The 20,541-nt window shown below is 44.7% G+C and overlaps 1 pseudogene; it reads right to left on the reverse strand.

The window, feature by feature from the left end:
* Positions 1 to 6,678: 6,678 nt before the first annotated feature.
* LOC8030691 overlaps positions 6,679 to 20,541 on the reverse strand; it is a 67,559-nt pseudogene continuing 53,696 nt past the window's right edge.

Consider the following 20,541-nt stretch of genomic DNA (forward strand, 5'->3'; position numbering starts at 1 on the left):
CGCCGCCGTCTCTGCTTCGACCTCATCCAGTAAGTAGGTCGCACCCAGGTCTTCAAGGTTCTGGCCAGCGACAGCTCGAGCGTAGGACCGCACACAGTCTCTGGCCTCATGCCCGAAGGCTCGGCACTCTTCACACCTTGGTACCTTACAATCACGTCGAATGTGTCCTGTGCGGCGGCAACGTAGACAAAGCGGCGCTCGCCCGGGAACTACTACCAGCACATTCCCGCCATTGATGCGGAACTGGTGTGGTAGAGACTCGGGGGTCAAGGAATCGCGGAGCACTATCCTCATGGTGACGGTCGTTGAGTCGACGTCCACGAGGCCTTCTATCTTCCATTTTTCTCGAGCGACACCCTTGACCTCGCCGTATGGCTCAAAGGCCCTCCGGATGGCATCGACGGAGACTCCAAAAGTCACCCAGTGAACCTTTACTCTCAGTTCCCGCCTAACAGGGTCGACGATCAGGCAAAGCCGATTTTTAACCTTCAAGTTTCCTGTGGATAGCACCTTTTCCTTGTCCTCACCGTTACGCAACTTCACCAACCACACGTGGCCCATCTGTTAGGCTCCAAGTCCTGTTATGTCCTCCCTGACGCCCACCTGGTTGAGGGGCCCGACGAAATCCTCGATACGATACGCTCGACCGCGGGTGTCCGCGTGCAGCACCAGGCTACACTTCGCTTCGTCGCCTGTTGGCAGTACCGGCAATAACACGGCATAATCGTTGGGCACTTCACCGTGTACGGCGTCACCACGGCTGGCCTCAGCCGTTATCGCTATCGCAGAGGAGCGATCCATAGTGCGTCCGCTCGCTATCGCTCACGGAAGCCGAATCGGCCACTTCCTCCCCCGTTAGGGCAAGCAAGGCGCCATTGCGGGGCGAATGAGAAGGCCCGGTATCGCTATCGTGACCCGATATCGCGGCTCGATTTCGCTAAGGTGGCCCGGTATCGCTATCGCGTACCGCTCATAAAGGCGAAGGTTAAGCGTCCACCAAGCTTTTATTTTATTTTTGCTCGGTGTGTTTTGGCCGTTATAACTGTCATTTTTGCCATATGTTTCATGCCCAACTTTGCTTCGAAAGATCAGGACAATCACTAATAAATAAGTGCTTCCAGATATGCGTCGCTTGAAATAAAACAAACTTTTTTCGAAAGCAGTCATTTTTGTTTTTTTGAACAAAGCGTGAAGAACAGCATTCTGCATTTTTGAAGTGCTAACAGTTACGCCAAAAAGGCGGTGAACCAGACCCACTTTGTGATGGTCTATTACGCCGCTCCTTGGTTTTGTCTGGCGTTACAGATCCTTTCTGCGTTAACACCATTCGGGACCCCAGATAAGGGTTTCCACCGTCGGGCGACGTTTAGCGTTCAAAGCTTTGTTCAAACAAAACAAAATGATAAAAATTGTGTACTAAAATTTATTTTCACCCAACGTTTTTAGGTATCCGGCATGGTGGCTGCTTTTTAAAACATGCTAGTTGTTACAGCGCGTCAAGCATGATTTTTCTGTGGATCGCTTCCTGCTAGTGTGCAGGCTTGTCGCCGCAGTTTTGTTTCTACCTCGGTTGTTGGACAGAATGAAACAACTCGTAGGAACCCTCGCTCCCCGAAAAAGCCTATTTAGTTTTTTTTCTCTTTTTTTCATTTTTTTTTTCATTGTCGGTTAAACGTTATGCACAAGCCTAAGCACTGCGAAGCTTCCGTTCTCACCGACACACTCAATGCCCCAATGTTGATCCGCGGTGCTACGCCCAGTCGAATGTCTCACATTTTCGTGTCCTTTACTAATGAACTAAATATTCACTTGCCTCCAAGCTTGTTAAGACTTCTGGGCACGCAGAGTGCTCGATCAGAGCCGTCGTTGTTTGTCCAGCAAAAGCTGTGGGACCACTGCGTAAGCGACTCGAACATGGCAACGGACGACGAAGCGATTCTAATGCGCAAAGACGACTGTAACATCTTTCTGCGGCTGATAACAATCAAAGGCATCACAAGCAACAGGATAATATGAACACACGAAAAACACAATCGTATTCTGGAATCGGCGGCACCACTTCCCAAATGCGTGCGCCTGAGCAGTTCGCTTGGTGCGATCAGTCTATTGGGTTCGATCCATTGGGTTCAGGCTGTAGTGTGTGTCTGTGGGAACATGGTGGACACGATCGACGTTACAGCCAAGTGCGAGGTTCGCTCTATGTTCCGGTTTCTGGATCGGAAGGATACAGCGTTTTCAAAATACACCGGGGGCGGTGTAATGTAAATGTAGAAAGCTGCGTGAGCGAGAGTTTTGTGCCGTAATGGTGTCGGATTTGCATATGCGGAGAGTTATTATAGGCCCGGCTTGAATAAGGAGCGCTTACTGTGGCTGGACATCAAATCATCATCAAATCAGTTTATTTTCTGCCACAAACATACATTCGTGACAAGGGCGCTGGAAAAAAAGCTGCTCGTAGCCGCTTGACGAGTCCCAGCGCCCCAATACAAAGCAGCAGCGGAACTGACATGAATACAAAAAAAGAAGAACACAGTATATAACAATCACAAAAAAACAACAACAACGGCAAAAAAACATCTACCTAAGTACACATATTTAGAGCTATCTGAAACGTAAATAGTGATTTTATATTACAAAACGTCTTGCTGTTTACAGAGTATATATCAATTCCATGAGAAAAAAGAAGGTTTAACAATAGCGGTAATTGGTAGCGGTATTTCTGAGTGCCGAAATTTGTTCTAGATACAGGAAGACGCCAGGGGGGGCCTATGACGCGATGCGTAAATGGACTCGTTTTTTTCTAGTTTAGCAAGGTCTAAGATTATGTTAATATTTTTTCTTACACATTGTTGGTAATTTAAAATCAATCTGGAAGAATACATATTATATATATCAATGATTTTATGTTTTTCAAAAAGAGGAAGAGAGTGATAATCACGAGGTACATTTTCAATTATTTTAACAGCCTTTTTCTGTAAAAGACGCAATTTGTCTAAATTGCTCTTAGTAGTTGTTCCCCACACTAAATGGGAATAGTAGATTATGGAATGAAAAAGGGAATTGTAAATTAACCTTTTGATGTTTACGGGAAGTATATGCCTGTATTCATTCATAATTCCAACAACTTTAGAAAGTTTTTTATGAATGTATGTTACGTGATTATTCCATGACATATGATTAGAAAATATAACACCGAAAGTCTTAACGGTATCAACACATTCTATTTTGCATGACCCAAAATACAAATCACGTGATATTTGAACATACGATCCCGGGCATTGAAATAGGAAAACCTTAGTTTTAGTGGTATTAAGAATAAGAGAGTTAATATTTATCCAATTTTTTAATTTACCTAGAAAAACGTTTGCTATGGAGGTAAGTAGGTCTTCTTTGAAACTAGAAAAAAATATGCTGGTATCGTCGGCGTACATTATAAACTTAGCGGTATTTTCGATGCTTACTATATCATTCACGTATATGAGAAACAATAGAGGCCCTAGAATACTACCCTGAGGAACCCCGGAGTAAATTCGTTCAGTAGTAGATACATAATTTCTAATTCGAACATATTGGGATCGATATTGTAAATAAGACGTTATGAGCGATAATGGCATACCTCGGATGCCATAACGTTCAAGTTTATTTAGAATTTGGTGATTTATCCTATCGAAAGCTTTGCTTAAGTCTATAAATATACCCAACGTTAGAAGCTTTTTCACGGGCAAGGGCACCTTAGAGGATAACGTCCTCTAAGGTGCCCGTGCGAAAATGACATCTACACCCATGTCAAGAAATTGTCCGAGTCAAGTGATATATTCAGATAATTTATTTGGCAACTTATGTCGTATGTGCAAAATTCGCGACGTGGCCATAAATGACATTTCTGAAACGCTAATGCCGTGCATTCTGCAGTTTAGTTTACAATCATCCCTCCCTCTCTGGGGAAAATAAAAAAAAAAAAAAGATGTTTTGATATGGCTTCGGTTAGGACTAAAATTGAGATATAGCTTATCTTCGTGATAACTGCAGGAGGTGATTTTCTTCCCGGAGTAAACTCAATTGTCTCATTGTTGGATCTCTATGAGGAAGCATGACACGATTTCTAGAATCGAATATCGAGCTCCTCAAGAAATTGCAGGGATAGATTGGTGACTTTGTGTAATGACTGTCCTCAAACATGGGGACGTTAATAACTGTGACCCTTTCGATTGTACACAACCGACCATATTTATTTAAATATTGTCCTATGGCGCTGAATATATATATATATATATATATATATATATATATATATATATATATATATATATATATATATATATATATATATATATATATATAATCCAATTTCAAAAGCAACCGTGATCGCGAGCAGAGAGAATCGTATCTTATTTACAAATTTAATTCAATCCGGGCCGGTATTAATGAAGATCCAGGTATAATGTCATCTATGCATGCAATCTACCTTGATCCCCTTGTAGCGGAGTGACTGTAGCTAATTCAATCCCATTCGTTCAACCCTTTAATTTTTTCGTGTACCTTTCGGTATAACCTGTCGATGAGTCAACGGGTCATGACCTTCAACAGGCATCTTCCACCTGTTGCTCCTTCTTGAATGTTCTGGGACTTTGGTTAACACTGTTATACTTACGTTTTTTTTTTTTTTTTTTTTTTTTTTTTTTTTTTTTGTGCAGGGGATTTGTCTATGCGCGTTGGCATTGATTTACTCTGTGTGCTTATTTCACCTTATCTTTCTCTATGTAGGGGTTTGTTCTATGCGTTTGGCGTAATTTACTGTGTGCGCTTATTACATTCCTCCCCCCCCCCCTTTTTTTTTTTTTTTTTTTTTTTTTTGTTTGGTTGACTTTGCGTCTTTCCGCGGCGTGCGTTGCTGGCCATCTGGGCCGATCCAACTATGTGAACGTTACTGCGCCTTCCGCACGTGACGTTCCTGGGGTCACGAAGTCTGACGTGGCCTTTGGTTTGCTCCGATGGCTGGCGGCGTCTGCTGCGGCCGTGCGTGGAGTGGGGGGAGTACAGCAGCGTTTTTTCACTTGGGCTCTTTTACTTGGGCATTTTTACACGTGATCTGACAGGTGACGTGGCCCGGGTGGGGAAAGCGAAAACAACCATGTAACCGACTCTGGCAACCAGTCTTGAAGAAGGCCTGTCTCAGGCCGAAACGTCGACTCACTAAATGCTTTAAAACTCCAACAACGTTTTGAAGTGCGACTTTATTACTTTATAGTCTTCGGCGTCCTACGCTATATTTTCTTTGTCTCTCTCTCTATATATATATATATATATATATATATATATATGTGTATATATATGTTCAAAATTAAACCCCTTGTCCAATCTAAGGTTTCCTGCCAAGTAGATCAGCTTGCACGAAATATTTTGCTGGGGATACCACGCATTTGCCGCTCTGATGGTTTCCCGTTTTTTTTGGCAAGATAGGCTCAGCCATTACCACTTGGTCTCTTACATGCATTGAGTTCATTCCTGCCCAACTTGCACAGGCATCATGTCTTCAGCTGGAATATCTAACCCTCGGACGGTCTTACGGGCCACCAGCGCTTTTTACGGCGAAGCTGCCTATGGCTACTTTCTGAAAATCTTTCCCTGCGCGGACAGAGCGAGTAGAGCGAGAATTCGCTGCGCGGCCGCCACTCCTCACACCACTTGTGCGCCGGTGGCGCACCTTCGCTCCCGATTAGAGGGGCTGAAAAGAATAATAAAACGTTATAGTCTAACCACCAATTGTAGTGCCTCGTTCTTCTCTCACGTAGTCATCGCCCTAGCGACGCTATCAGCAGGTGCCCTTTAGGCTTGCTATGGGCAAGACGCGCGTAGTTAGATCTGAGGAAGGAGAACATGCCTTCAAATAGCGACAACGAGAGCAAAAGCGCCAATGGGCGCGAAAGCGACGAGAGGCCGCTGCCGTCGAACACGCAGCTGCCGACGGGTCGCGACCATCGAGTACCCGCTCTCTGACCGACGAAGAACAGCGTACCAGTCTATGGTCCGTTGCAACTTAAGCACCAAGCGCGAGGGTAAGACGAGCCGGGAAAGAGGAAGCGGAGGGAATGCTGGAGAAGAGAAGGGGAAATCTCCTTCTCTCTTTAGCGTTTCGTCTGCTTTAATTCTCCTCTCCGGCCCGTCTTACCCTCGCCCTTCGTTCTTGAGTTGCAACGGACTGCAGAGCGTCGACGGTAGCAGAAGCCTGAGTGTTATGGACGTCGTCGAGCGAAAATGACCGATGAGGTGTGGGCCGCCATCATCAACGGTATGCGATGCACCCGTCAGTTTTTGTTGGACCTCATCCGTCGAAGACAAGTCGATCGTAATAATGAGAGACTTTAGCGTCGACCTAGCACGCCCCGACGGCAAGTAGATTGTGTCCTTCCAGTTGGAACGGTATGCAATTGAGTGCTACACGAATGTCAATGTGCCGATCACGCGTCACCCGTCGTGTGTAGATTTAACCTTTGGCAAGAACGCCTCTATCATAGCAGAACAACCGATCGCGGTATAGCACAGCGACCACAAAGTTGTGGTTGCTGTGGTGATGAATACGACAAAATAAAGGCTATACCAACCACGAAGTTACGTGCATGCGTCTTTATTCAATCAATATAGCAATAACCATATACATCAATATAGTTGTCAATATAGTCATCCCAATACAGCTTCGCTGGTTAGCCTTCTTCACAGAGTGGAATGGCACTAAGTTTTTTTTAGTTGTTTTTCTGTTTTTTCTTGTCAGCCAAGAATTCTCGGCAAACACCATGCCAACACTCCTTCTGAAATAAAAAAAAAGTCGGGTTACTTCAACAATATCTGTACTCACCTGGAATTTCGTAATGCCAAAAAAATTTTCCCCTATTTGTTATTTTTGTTTATTTGCAAAATCTTTTTAATGCTTTGAAGTCGTAGTCCCATGGCTGTTAGTAGGCACAATAAACAAACGGATAAATATATAGATCCAGACATGCGCGGCTGTTTGCTGCAAGATATGTGGAACGCCCTAGAAAGACAACCAGCTATAATTTAAACATTACTTAAGCCCCCCAAACCACAGGTTAAAAACGAGACACACACACACTCAAAAGTTTATTCCTGGATTAAACTCCGTTGTCGTCTTACAAATTCTGTATTTAAGAAAACGAAATGACTACATTCCTAGAATGATTATCAGCTGGCACCTCTAGAAATTGCAGAAATGACTTGATTGTTTTTGTAGATGATTCTGCTGAAGTCGAGAACGTCAATAAAATAACTACCTCGCAATGTAAATTTAAGAAATGACTTTGTTTCTATGTTTTCCAGAAGAAATGGGTAAAATATTTTTCCTTCGATTTTAAGAGGGATGCGGCTCGAAAATTGGCGATATTTTGCAATCTATTGCGATTTTGTGTTTTAAAGTAGTTTATTATATTGAGATCTTGATATTTTATATATAAATAATGAAGGCCGAAAGTGTTAGCGAAATCAGTCAAATTTGCATTTGAAGACCTGGTGACCCAGAAGACCTAAAGATAGAGCCATGCTCGTGTGGCCTGTTCTTTAAGTTGTAAGTTGTAAGTTAATTGTAACAAGCCATTTTCCTTCTTTACTTTTTCCTCAGGTAAGTTGGCTCTTTGCAAATTTTACATAAAAAGAATGCACCCTCTGTGGGCAACACTGCACAAAGTCGTACCACAATAGGTTAAGAAACCGAATTTTGCGGTCGATTTGAAGAGCCTGGCCGCTCCTTGAACCACCCAGTATATCGCCGGCGGCCGAAAAGTCGGCAGTAGCGAAACGTGGCAGTCCACGCCAGTCCACCGCAGACGAACTAAGAGAGCGGAAGAACGACATTCATGCTTTCACATTCACAACTCATAACAAAATACTGAAATGTCCTAGACTTTTTGTTTTGTTTTGTGGGACACATTTTTTTAAAAGCTCAGATGTCAGAAACTTATATCGACGTTAAATGTTGTTAATTTATACTATAATAACTTCACGTTTAACATATACACACACACACATATATATATATATATATATATATATATATATATACATTGAAGGGGGGTTTTAATGGGGGATGATTTAATGGAAGTTGGTTGGTAACAGACTGCTCTACAGAACGGTTCGATCGCCAACTGCCTTGTCCTCGAGCACCCACCACGAACTCTCCTGCCGGGGGCGCTTCGTCTTCTTCCTAACATTTCCCGACGGTCGGGTGGAGGGCTGGGTGTCAGTCAGTTTGATGTAGCGTCATCGGGACTATGGAAGGGTTTCATCCTTGCAACGTGTACGATGTCGGTGGATTTAGATCGATGATCTCTGGGGGGGGGGGGGGGGGGGTGATAGTGGTGAAACTTGATAATTTGTGGGCGATAGACGACGCAGAACAACACAGGGTCCGACGTATTTCTGAAGGAGTTTTTCTGACCTTCCCGGCTGGCGTAGAGGCGTGGCTAGAAGAACCCTGTCTCCAACTTTGTAGGAGGCGAGACCATGGGTTTCCGAATCGCGAAGTTGCTGCTCTTGTTCTGACCGTAGGGTGTGCAGACGGGCAAGGCGACGGGTGTCCTCCGCTCGGCCAACGATGTCGTTGGCATAGGGGCTCAACGGCTGGTCACTTAGGGAGGGCAAGATCGTGTCCAGAGGCGTAAGAGGCTCGCGAGCGTATAGAAGATAGTAAGGTGAAAATCCGGTAGTTGCTTGATGCGCAGTGTTGTAGGCGTAAGTGATGTATGGAATGATGGCGTCCCAGTTGGTGTGGTGATCGTCGACATACGTGGATATCATTTGTGATAATGTTCGGTTGAGGCGTTCGGGGAGTCCATTTGATTGTGGGTGGTACGCACTGGTTACTTTGTGGATTGTGTTGGTGAGGCGCAATACTTCTTCAATTAGCTTGGCAATAAACGGGGTTCCCCGATCACTGATGATGATTTGGGGTGCTCCGTGCCGCAGTAAAATGCTGTGAAGAAAGAAATCTGCGGCGTCTCGGGCAGTAGCCGTGCATTCACACGTAGTTTCTACATTATTTATTATTTATTTATTGATACTACTATCTCCTTCGGGAGATGTGGTAGGAGGGGGTACATAATGTTGTATAGAGACATACATTTCTCGTCATTTTAGCACACGCGAATAAGGCAATCAATGTCATCATTATACAGTATTGAATAAAAATTCGAGCAAAAAAAAAAAAACAACAACAAAACAACCTACAAGAAATACCGTCAATCGCAGGAGTTACAGAAACTGCGAAGGTTAGCAATGAGTGATGGCTCAGATGAAGCATTTATTATGTGACTGGGTAGGGCATTCCAATCATGAATGGTCCTTGGGAAAAATGAGAACTTAAATACATCGACCCTACAGCTGTATTCTTGTAATGATCTATAAAGAACATTTCGCGTGGGGTAATTATGAAGAGCAGGTGAAATATATGTAGAGGTGTCAATATTAAATCGGTTGTTTAGTAGGTCGAGCAAAAATTTTTATCTTTGAAACATGCGTCTATGGGTTAATGGGCTAAGGCTGGAACACACATATAGTTCGGAAACCGGGTATTGTCTCTGAAATTTGTTGTATATGAAACACAAGCCTTTTCTCTGTATGGATTCAAGTAGATTTATGTTGGTTTTAGTAAACGGGCCCCAGACAACGGACGCATACTCTAATATAGGCAGAACAAACGTTTTATAGGCTGTTAATTTTACATCCGATGAGGTTTGCTTTAAATTTCGCCGGAGAAACCAGAGTTTAGTTAATGCCTTGCGAACAATATATTTGATATGGGTGTTCCAACGCAGGTCGTTTGAAATGATTACACCGATGTATTTATAGGAAGTCACTTCGGCTAGGACAGTATTGTTAATGGAATAATTATAAAAAAGAAAACTAGTTTTGCGGGTTATATGCATGCGAACACATTTGTTAACATTTAGTGTCCAAGATCCACGTGTCACACCAATCGTGGATCTTGGATAAGCAGCTGTTAAGTAATGTCTGGTCACTAACACCACTTACCTCAGTGAAGATAACAACATCGTCCGCGAATAAACGTGCTCGCACACGAATGTTAGCAGTGATTTCGTTTATAAAAATTGAAAAAAGTAAAGGCCCAAGGACTGACCCTTGTGGAACGCCTGATAGCACAGGGACTGGCGAGGATGCACTAGAGTTTATCTGAACGTACTGTTTTCTTTCTAGCAAGTAATTTTCAAGCCAGGAGTAGATGATATCGTTTTGCACGATTGATTTAAGTTTTAGAAGTAGTTTACAGTGTGACACTCTGTCAAACGCTTTGGCGAGGTCAAGAAAAATTACATCAACCTGTTTAGAACGATTTAATATTTCAGCAAAATCATGGACGGTTTCAAGTAATTGCGTTGTGGTTGAAAGGCCATGACGAAAACCATGTTGATTCACATTAAAAAAGTTGTGATTTTCTAAATACGCTGCCAAATGTTTAAAAACAACGTGCTCTAAGAGTTTAGAGCAGTAAGGAAGCAGAGAAATCGGCCGGAAGTTCCCAGGCAAGAGATGAGATCCAGATTTGTGGACGGGAACGATCTTGGCAATCTTCCATTCTACAGGAATGACGGACTCCGACAATGATTTTTTAAATATTAGATAAAGATACTTTGAGCACCATTCTGCGTAGCGAACGAGGAACATATTTGGATTGCCGTCGTGACCAGCAGCTGTTTTTGTCGAAAGATTAAGCAACGCTGAAAACAGTCCATCGGGAGAGATAAAAACATCGGGTAACACTGATAGGTTGGGTGACAGGTTTAAACAAGGAATAATGCCGTTATCTGAGGTGAAAACAGATGAAAAATAATCATTGAAACCTTCAGCGATGGCACAGTCATCCGTTAATAATCTGTCCGAAACCATAAGTTTGGAAATGTTTTTTTTCGAACCGGGGACAAAGACCTCCAAAACTTATCGGGTGATTCCCTAAGGAACGTGTGCAAAGTTATATTGTTATACTTATGTTTTGCAAAACGAATCATAGCTTTCAGTCTTGTACGCATTTCATTGATATTTAAACGTCTTTTGCCCTTCCTGGCACGATTAATTTTTCGTTTTAGGTGTAGGATATCGCGAGTGATCCATGGATTATGTTTTCTGGTAACTTTGATACTCGTTGGAACAAACCTTCGTAAACATTCAAGCACGGTTTCTTTAAAATAATTCCAAAGGGTATCAATAGAAGAACCATCAGAACACATGTTTGAAAAAGAATCAAACGACACCTCAAGCACGTCAAGTACTGACTCGTCTTCTGCTTTAGAAAAATTAAACACACGCCTAGAAATCTTTTTACGTAATGAAGGACGAAGTGTTGAAGTTGAAAACTCAACGAGTACCATTTGATGATCAGAGATCCCATCCACCACTTGGCAGTCGTACGTACGTGCTGCAAGTGGTTCCGATAGAAACACGAGGTCTAGTGTAGATTGAGAAGACGAGGTGATTCGTGTTGGACTACTAACAATTTGAAGTAGATTGTTATTATAAACCAGGTCAACTAGCAAGGATGAATTAGGGCAATCACTGCCACTACACATAGAATCCCAATTAATTAAGGGTAAGTTAAAGTCACCAGCCATAACAAGAACCGGGTATTTTTGTTTAATCTTAGAAACAAAATCAGCAAGAAGATCAAGAACGGATGAGCAAGCATTTGGCGGACGATAGACTACGCCGACGACGATTGGCGGAGTAAACCCGGTAAGCTTTATCCATAAACACTCGATATCAGGAGCGTCATTGATTACAACAAAATCCAAATGATTTTTCAGGATAACGGCAACGCCCCCACCACGTGATTCGCGATCGTTCCGAACAATGTTATACGATGGGGGAATAATCTCTGAATCATGAATAGAACTATGCAGCCACGTTTCTGTTACGGCAACAATGTCAGGATCGTGATCATACAGCAAACACTCAAGGTCAACGATTTTATTAGCAACACTTCTGGCATTGACGTTTATTAATTTCAAAGATTTCGAACACGGCACGACGTGTCACGGTGAAAAGGCACCTTCAACAGACGCCATGGAACGTTCTGGTGTGGAAATACAAATTCTCGTGTCATTTTCCGTGTCCTACGTGTAAGACAAGTTGTTGATTATCAATTTGTTGTAGACGAGTTTTACCCTGTCACCTTGCCTCCTGTTAGCGTCTGCACTATCCCACAATTTTTTTCGAAGTAATCGTACTTGTTTTGAGTAGTCGTCGGAGATAGAAATTTTGGAACCTTTTAGTTTGTAAGCGTTTCTAAATAAATTGACCTTTTCGTTAAAATCACGAACATTCAAAATTACAGGCCTCGGGCGATTTCCTTTGTTATAACCAAGCCGGTGGATCCTTTCAATGGTGGTGACATGTACATCCAATTTACCAACAAAAACCTCACTGCAAACTTTCTGCTTCAGTTGGACATGGTTTTCTTGACGATCTTCAGGTATACCGAAAACAATAACATTGTTCCGTCGACTACGATTTTCATAGTCATCAAGCTTCTTTCCCATTTGAGAAACAGTCACTCTTAAATCGGAAACAGTGTGATTTAGCTCAGCAACATTAGCCTCGTAAGCCTGGAAGGACTTTGCCGTGCCATTGACCTCCTCAATGGTGGCCTCAATAGCACATAGTCGCTTATTCACACCTACAAACATTTCCTTAACGCTTTGTTGTTCCTTTCGCATTTCTTTGATGTCCTTGGCAATGTCCTTCTGGCTTTTTAAAATCTGCTGAATGGGATCCTGCGTATCAGCTTTACTAGCTTTATCAGGGCCGGGGTTAGTTTCCACGTCACCGGCCAGTAATATCAACAACTTTACCGTGCGAACACATAGCGTGTAAGGTAATCGACGGCAACAATAACCCAGCGCTTGACGTTGGTGGAAATCGGAAAAGGACATAAAAAATCGATGCTAATTTGTTGGAACGGGAATTTGGGTGGTGTGATGGATTCAAGAGGACCGGGGGTCTTGGTCGTGCGACTTTTCTGTGTTTGGCAAAGAAGGCAACTTCGAATGTATTTGTTAATTGTGCGTGACATGCCGTTCCAAAAATAGCGATCACGGATGCGGAAATACGTTTCGCTAAAGCCAAAAGTGTCCGGCCGTCGGGTCATCATGATGGGCGCGGATGACATATTTTCGAAGCAGCCGAGGCACGACCAGAAGCCAAGGGCGTCCATGGGGTTTGTAGTTTTTTCGGTAAAGAACCCCATCATGCAGCGTGAAAAGGCGTGCACGCCGTTGGATGCGCCATGATGAGGGCGTGGTGGGTCGGAGGAGGTGGCGAACAATGGGTTGTAATTCCTAATCCGAAAGCTGAGCATCCGCGACGTCAATAGTGTCCAAAACTGCCGAAAGTTCAATTTTGGTATGTGGTTCATGAGGGGAAAAATCAGCCGAGAGTGGACACCGCGACAAGGCGTCTGCGTCTAGGTGGCGTTTTCCGGATTCGTAAACAATCGTAAAGTCGTATTGCTGAATCTTGAGCGACCAGCGTGCCAGGCGACTAGATGGATCCTTGAACCCGGTCAGCCAGCAAAGGGCATGATGGTCTGTTACTATGCGAAAGTGAATTCCGTAAAGGTATGGACGGAACTTTGAAATTGCCCATATGACCGCCAAGCATTCGCGTTCGGTGATGGAGTAGTTGCGTTCACACTTGGTTAGTGTGCGGCTAGCATATGCGATCACACGCTGGGTGTTACGAATGTTTTGCGCAAGGAGAGCGCCCAGGCCATGACCGCTAGCGGCTGCGCGAATTTCTGTAACTGCACCTTGTAAGAAATGTCCAAGAATCGGGACGGAGACCATAGCCGCTTTCAGAGAGGTGAACGCTTCCATTTGAGATTGGTCCCAGTGGAAGAGTTGGCCAAGACAAAGTAACTTATTGAGCGGTTCGGCATTGTTGGAAAAAGCCGGTATGAATTTTCGAAAGTATGTGCAAAGACGAAGAAACGCGCAGATATCTTCCAAGTTTCTAGGAACTGGAAATTCAGAGACTGCTTGAATCTTGCTTGGATCAGGACGAATTCCGTCGATACTGACCAGATGACCAAGTACCTTGATTTCTCGAGGTCCGAATTTACATATTTTAGAGTTCAGCTGGAGGTTTGCGTTACGAAAGCAATCTAGTACTTGCCGAAGTCGGTGTAGATGGTCGTCCAACCTTGTTGAAAAAACCACAACGTCGTCCAGATAGCATAAGCAGATATTCCATGTGAGGCCTCGGAGCAAAGTGTCCATCATGCGTTCAAACGTTGCTGGGGCATTGCACAGTCCAAACGGCATGACATTGAATTGGTATAGGCCGTCAGGTGTAAAGAACGCTGTTTTTGGTTTGTCTTCCTCAGAAACGGGAATTTGCCAGTGACCACTGCGTAGGTCTAATGAGGAGAAAAAAATGAGCCCTGAAGAGCGTCTAGCGTGTCGTCGATTCGAGGTAGCGGGAACACGCCTTTCTTGGCGACTTTGTTAAGGCGGCGGTAATCGACGCAGAACTGCCAGGAGCCATCATCTTTTTTCACGAGAATTACGGGAGATGACCACGGACTTGACGAAGGTGCGATTATTTTCTTGTCTAACATGTCGGCGACATTTTCTTTTATGGTCTTCCGCTCGGCTGGCGATATTCTGTATGGCCGGCTTTTCAGGGGAGTGGCGGAGCCGTTGTCAATTCGATGTGTCACAGTGGTCGTCTGAGTAAGGGCGTGGCGACTGAAGTCAAACAAGTCGCTGTACGTGCTTAGTAGACGTTGGAGAGATCCTCGTTCAGTATTCGTTAGGGAAGAGTCGATCATTTGGGCAGTGCGCTCGCTGAGAGTGTCAGCCGAAGCAGCTTGTAGCTTTGTCGTAGTAGTTGCTGTAGATAAAGAGGCGACAGCATGGCTCGTCACACGTTTGGATTGTGGTGATACGCTATCCACGAAGTAGCATGAGTGGTTCCGCAGAAGGTTTTGTAATGTACAAGTGAGCTCGTCGTGTTTTCACCATGGCAATAGCGTGGGGAACAAGAACGCCCTTCTTTGCAAAAGTAGTCGCGATAGGCTCCACGAGACCGCAAGCACTGTTAAAGCGGGATTCGGGTACAAGCTGTACGGAAACTGCTGAAAACGCGGGAAGGCATATGTCGTCCGCTGTACGAAGAACAACCGGAGGCGAATCGGGAAGAGTGTCTTCTGTATCGCAGATGTTGAGATGGAGCTCGCCGCTGCTACAGTCGATAAAGGCCTCGTTTGAAGTGAAAAGTCGCACCCGAGGATGACGTCGGCGACGCAGTTTTGTAGTACTGTGAAAATGACAACGTAACGGCTTCCTCCGAGAAGCATGGACACGGTTGAGTGGCCGAGGGGTCGCACCAGTTCTCCATTGCCCATGCGTAGTAAGCGTCCATGAGCGGGTGTGAGCACCTTACGCAAACTGCGGCGAACGCTTTCGGCAATGCATGATTTGGCGGCACCGGTATCCACTAAAGCCCTAAATGTTTGTCCGTCGATTACAATCTGAACGGTCGTCGGTCCATTACAAGGAGGGTTTTCGTCGAGTTTGAAGAATGCAGCCTGACCTCCGGTGTTAGCACAGGCTGCTGGGCTTAGTTTGATGTCTCAGTAGGTGCGGCGACGGCGTTGAGGGGCGACACAGAGCGCGAACGGCGAGGGTAAGGCGATGGCGACCGGCCCCGGCGAGTGGTGAGCGGCGAAGGGGGAACTCGAGCGCGTCGGTCTCCAGAAGGGATGCTCTCCTTGTGGAAGTGGGGGGACGGGCCTTGGGGAGTGTGTCGATAGACGGCAGCGTCCGCTGATCGGCGGCAGTAGCGTGCAATATGTCCCGGCGTTTGACAGTTGTAACAAGTTGAGCGGTTGTCGTCTGTGCGCCAGATGTCAGTTCGTCGACGTGGGCCATAGGACCCTGTTGGAGGATAGACCTGGTAAACGGGACCCCTGGTGTAGCGGGGCTGGGGTTCATGGCGCCATGGAGCAAACAAGTGGAGCCACCGGCGCTGCTGGTATAGGCGGGGGTATTGGCGGAGACAGGTGTCCTAACGCAGAGCGAATTTCGTGTTGCACAACCTTTTGAATTGATTCCACATGTGGATCTTGGGGGGGCAACGCCGACACAGGGTTGTAAGTGAGCCAGGTAAGGCCGCACTTCATCTCGGATAATGTTCCGGATCATTGTATTAATGTCAATGTTAAATGCAGGTGCGAGGCATACCTCAGGGAGCTGCTCAAACAGTAGCTTGTTGATGCGGGCACTTTGGAGTTTCTCGTATTTCTTGCATTCGCCGATAAGGTTTTGGACCGTTGGAGGGGATTTGGGAGCGACGATGGTAAAAAGTTCCTGCGAAAGGCCCTTTAATATGTGTCGGATGCGGTCCTCCTCTGGCATGTGAGCATCAACGCGGCGACACAGCCGGAGAACATCTTCAATGTAGGCAAGGGATGATTCGGTGTTAACCTGGTAGCGGCGAGCCAATGTTTCCTTCGCCTGTTGTCGGCACTGTTCCGGCTTACCAAAGGCGTCGGCAAAGCGTGTCTTGAAGGCGTGCCAGGAGTTAAATTCCTCTTCATGGTTGTCAAACCATTGAAGAGCTGTTTCTTTCAGAAAGAACACTACATTCGCTAGTTTGAATGAGTCGTCCCACCGGTTGTATTGACTTGCCCGGTAGTAGCTCTTAAGCCAGTCGTGGACGTCGGAATCGGATAACCAGCGAAGAGTGGTGGGTCGCGTTGTCAGTTCTTAACAGCTTGAGTGTGTAGCGGCGGTGCCGCTGAGGTTGTGGTCACAGCTGTTGCCGGAGTCAGAGAGCCGTGGGCATTGTCTCCTCCTTCAGGCATAGTGGCTGTAGTGCGGCCACTGCGGAGTTCCAGACCGAGGACTTGAGGTTGGTCGATGCGATTGAGAGGTTGGGGAACGGAAAGACCTCCACCTCCTGAAGGTTTTTTTTTAGTAGGGATGATTTAATCGAAGTAGGTTGGTAACAGACTGCTCTACAGAACGGTTCGATCGCCAACTGCCTAGTCATCGAGCACCCAGCACGAACTCTCCAGCCGGGGGCGCTTCATCTTCTTCCTAACAATATATATATATATATATATATATATATATATATCTATATATATATATATATATATATATATATTGTGATCACGGCGTCTGTAGAAGTTATAAGCAAGGATGAACTTGCCTTTCCTTTAGCATCACATCTCCATCCGTCCAGCGCAGTGTATGTTGTGTAGGTGTAGAAGAGACCCCAAACACGGGGTGTACAGCAGTAAAATCTACAGTCCTCGAATCCCTAGAAAAATATCGGTAAATTTACGCAACCAATTAGTTAAAAAGTGCAAGAATAATGGGAATTAAAATGGTGGGATGAACTACACTTCGTCTCACCCCCAGACCAGATGCAGCCGAAAATACGGGCTAATTGGATCAATACAAATGCGTCAAAAGCGTACAATCATGATGTTCTTAGTATTTCTGTACATGTTATATTATCAATGAACCAATCATAAACTAAAAAGGCTCAGTGACTTGCGCTTTTGAAAATGCTTGATTAGTCCCTTTTTCTTTTGGCGTCGGCAATGTCTTGAATTAAACTGAAAAAAAGTATAATTGGTACGCGATTTTGTAAGGCAATATGTGCATAAAACATAAACAGAATGAGAGGAACACAACACAAAGCTCTACGCTCTACTTTCCATTGAATATTTCTGAAGTAAACGAGACTTTTGATAAACCCTATCAGGTTGCTCCGTAAAAATTCAAAATTCTTATCGGATATCTGAACTGAAGGTGAACTTATAAGTTATACATATGCTATCCCCCTGCAATGAATGTTGTATGATTCATGCACTTCTTATGATAACTTGCTTCGTAACGCCCAAGAACAGAATTTACAGACAAGACCCAAGCGAGCTGGGAAATTTTCAACATTGTAAAACCCGAGACGTAGGAGATAAAGGAGAAGAAAAAAGGGGACAACACAGACACAGGTCTGTGTGGTCCATTTTTGTTCTCCATTTTGTTCTCCGTCTCGGGTTTTAAAATGTTGAATGTCCCAAGAACATTTATTTTAGTTAAACGCACAAAAGAGCCCAAAATATAAAGACGCGATTTAAACGGGACAAGCGCTAACTTTACTCTATTTTACTCAAGAGGAAGCAAGGCATATATAAATACGCAAAGTGGCAACAAATAGAGATATCAAGACGTTATCTGATCCTGCAAAAACTAAAATTCATTTTCATGTGGCACAATTGGCGTGTCGCTGACACATGACGTCCCATTTTTTGGTAAAAAAATGGGACGGCATGGAGTAAGTTACATGTCAACTTCAGTTTTTGCATGAACAGATAACGCTTGATTGCTTTATCTGTTGCCGCTTTACGTGTGTATACTTGCTTTGATTCTTCAAAAGTAAAAATGGTTGAAAATTAGCGCTTGCCCTGTCTACTTAATGTCTTTGTCTTTTTTGCGCTATATTATATGTCTAACTAGGATAAACCACCTAGCCCAGCAACTTCCCTTACTGGATAGTACTTTTTTCTGGAACTGGGGCGCAATGACATCTATGACAATGATTAGCCCAGTAGCCCGAGGGCGAATGTTTTTATATAGTGCGTGCTGGCGTACCCTATCGTTTAAACGGCCTCCCTTTTGGCCCACATACACTTCTGCAGCTTATTATTCAGTACCCGCAGCGCCTTCAGGCATTATAGCGGGAGGGACGGGGGGGGGGGGGGGGGGGGGGGAGGGGGAGGGAGGGAGGGAAGGCGAGGGATAAACACACACACAAAAAAGAAGTAATTATTATCAAATCATCTTCAACATTTTTAAAACCTTGCGAGAACAAAATTATTCCCACACATCTCGCGACATCCAAAGCACCGTCCAGATTTAGCATCATTCAAGGCACTCCATCAGATTTCTCGACACTGAAAACAGAGTACCGTAAAAACGTTAACGGCACTCTTTATCGGATAATTTAACGCGTTCCATGTGTAGGCTCGGTAGTTGTTCCTGCAATGCAGCGACGCTACCGCTAATCGGGCAGAGGATCCTGGCGATCTTCCACAACCTTCCATACTCTAGAGCTCCTCTCTCACAGTGCGCACAGGGGATGGAGCTACTCCACACCTACTCCTCTCGTTACATTACCTTCCCACTAACCAATGAGCGTCGATCACCTCACTCATCCTCTCACAACAGTCAACCAATCATTGTCAATTCCCGCGGCCATGCGTTTATCCCTGCTGCTTTCTTATCTGGGTTTCACGAAATGCCCAACACCTAGCAAAATAACGTCTTACGTTAAATGATATGACCCAAGCAGTACGTAGAAGGTATCACTTCAGTCGTCTATAAAACCCCGATGAGCTACGGAAAAGCATACGTCGGCCGAACAGGAAGACGCATGAACGCCAGGGCACGCGAGCGCTCACTCGTAGTAAAATATTTTCCCTCTGGCAAATTTGGAAGTTATTGTGGAAACTTCCCATGCGCCCTTGTTCCAGAAAAAAAAATATTAGGACGTTAAGAAGTAAATTAACGCAAGACGTGTATGAATCATGCAACGGGGAAGGAGCATATTCATAAATGCTTTGTCATTTCGCCGATTCTATAAGAAAATTGAATTCCTACGCGAGCAACATTACAGGGTTTATAAATAGTTTTTTTTTTTTTTTCATTTTAATGCACGGAGAAAACGGGAGAGAGAAGGACAAGTGAGAGCGCGTGCAGTGACTTCAGAACGCCGAGCTCTTATTGGAAGGATTAGTGGGTATACCTAAAGCTAGCTGCCTGTGTCTCCACTGCATTCGTCGAGTATACGTTCGAACGCGAGAGCCAAAAGCCAAACCCAGGCGTTCCGCGTTCGATGAGTGCAGTGGAGACAAAGGCAGCTAGCTTTAGGCCTACCCACTAATCCTTCCAATCAAAGCTCGGCGTTCTGACGTCACTGCAACAGCGCTCTCGTATACTTCTCTCTCTCAATTTCTCCGTGCATTAATATACAGCTGAAAGTCGCACTTCGCGTTCTGTCCTTCTCCTTTAGTCTGTTTTGCGGTGCATATTGTTTAAACTGTACTGAGGAGCCGAAATTAAATCTGATGTGGGTAATTTGTAAAAATATCCAATAATTACGTCTTTTTTGCATGCTTAAAACGAAGCGTAGGGCTCACATTATTTTATAATGAGGAGTGCCTAAACATAGCATGTTCGGGTATAGACTTTTGCGAGCACAGCCTCAGGGGCGCCGCCATCTCGCTGCTGGTGTGGGCAGGTCGTCTGATAGTCAAGCATCGCTGAGGCATACCCGAAACATCGGCCATGCTTGCCAGTCAGACGATCTGCCCACACCAGCAGCAAGATGGCGGCGCCCAGAGGCCGCACATGCAAAAGTCTATAGGACGCATTCACTGAACGCCATATTCTAAATTATTTCTTTTCGGAGCACACGCTGAGAACTGGCTCACGTTTATTGTCTGTTCAA

Source organism: Ixodes scapularis, unplaced genomic scaffold (assembly GCF_016920785.2).
Source record: "Ixodes scapularis isolate PalLabHiFi unplaced genomic scaffold, ASM1692078v2 PGA_scaffold11__112_contigs__length_91849675, whole genome shotgun sequence".
Classification (NCBI taxonomy): Eukaryota; Metazoa; Arthropoda; class Arachnida; order Ixodida; family Ixodidae; genus Ixodes; species Ixodes scapularis.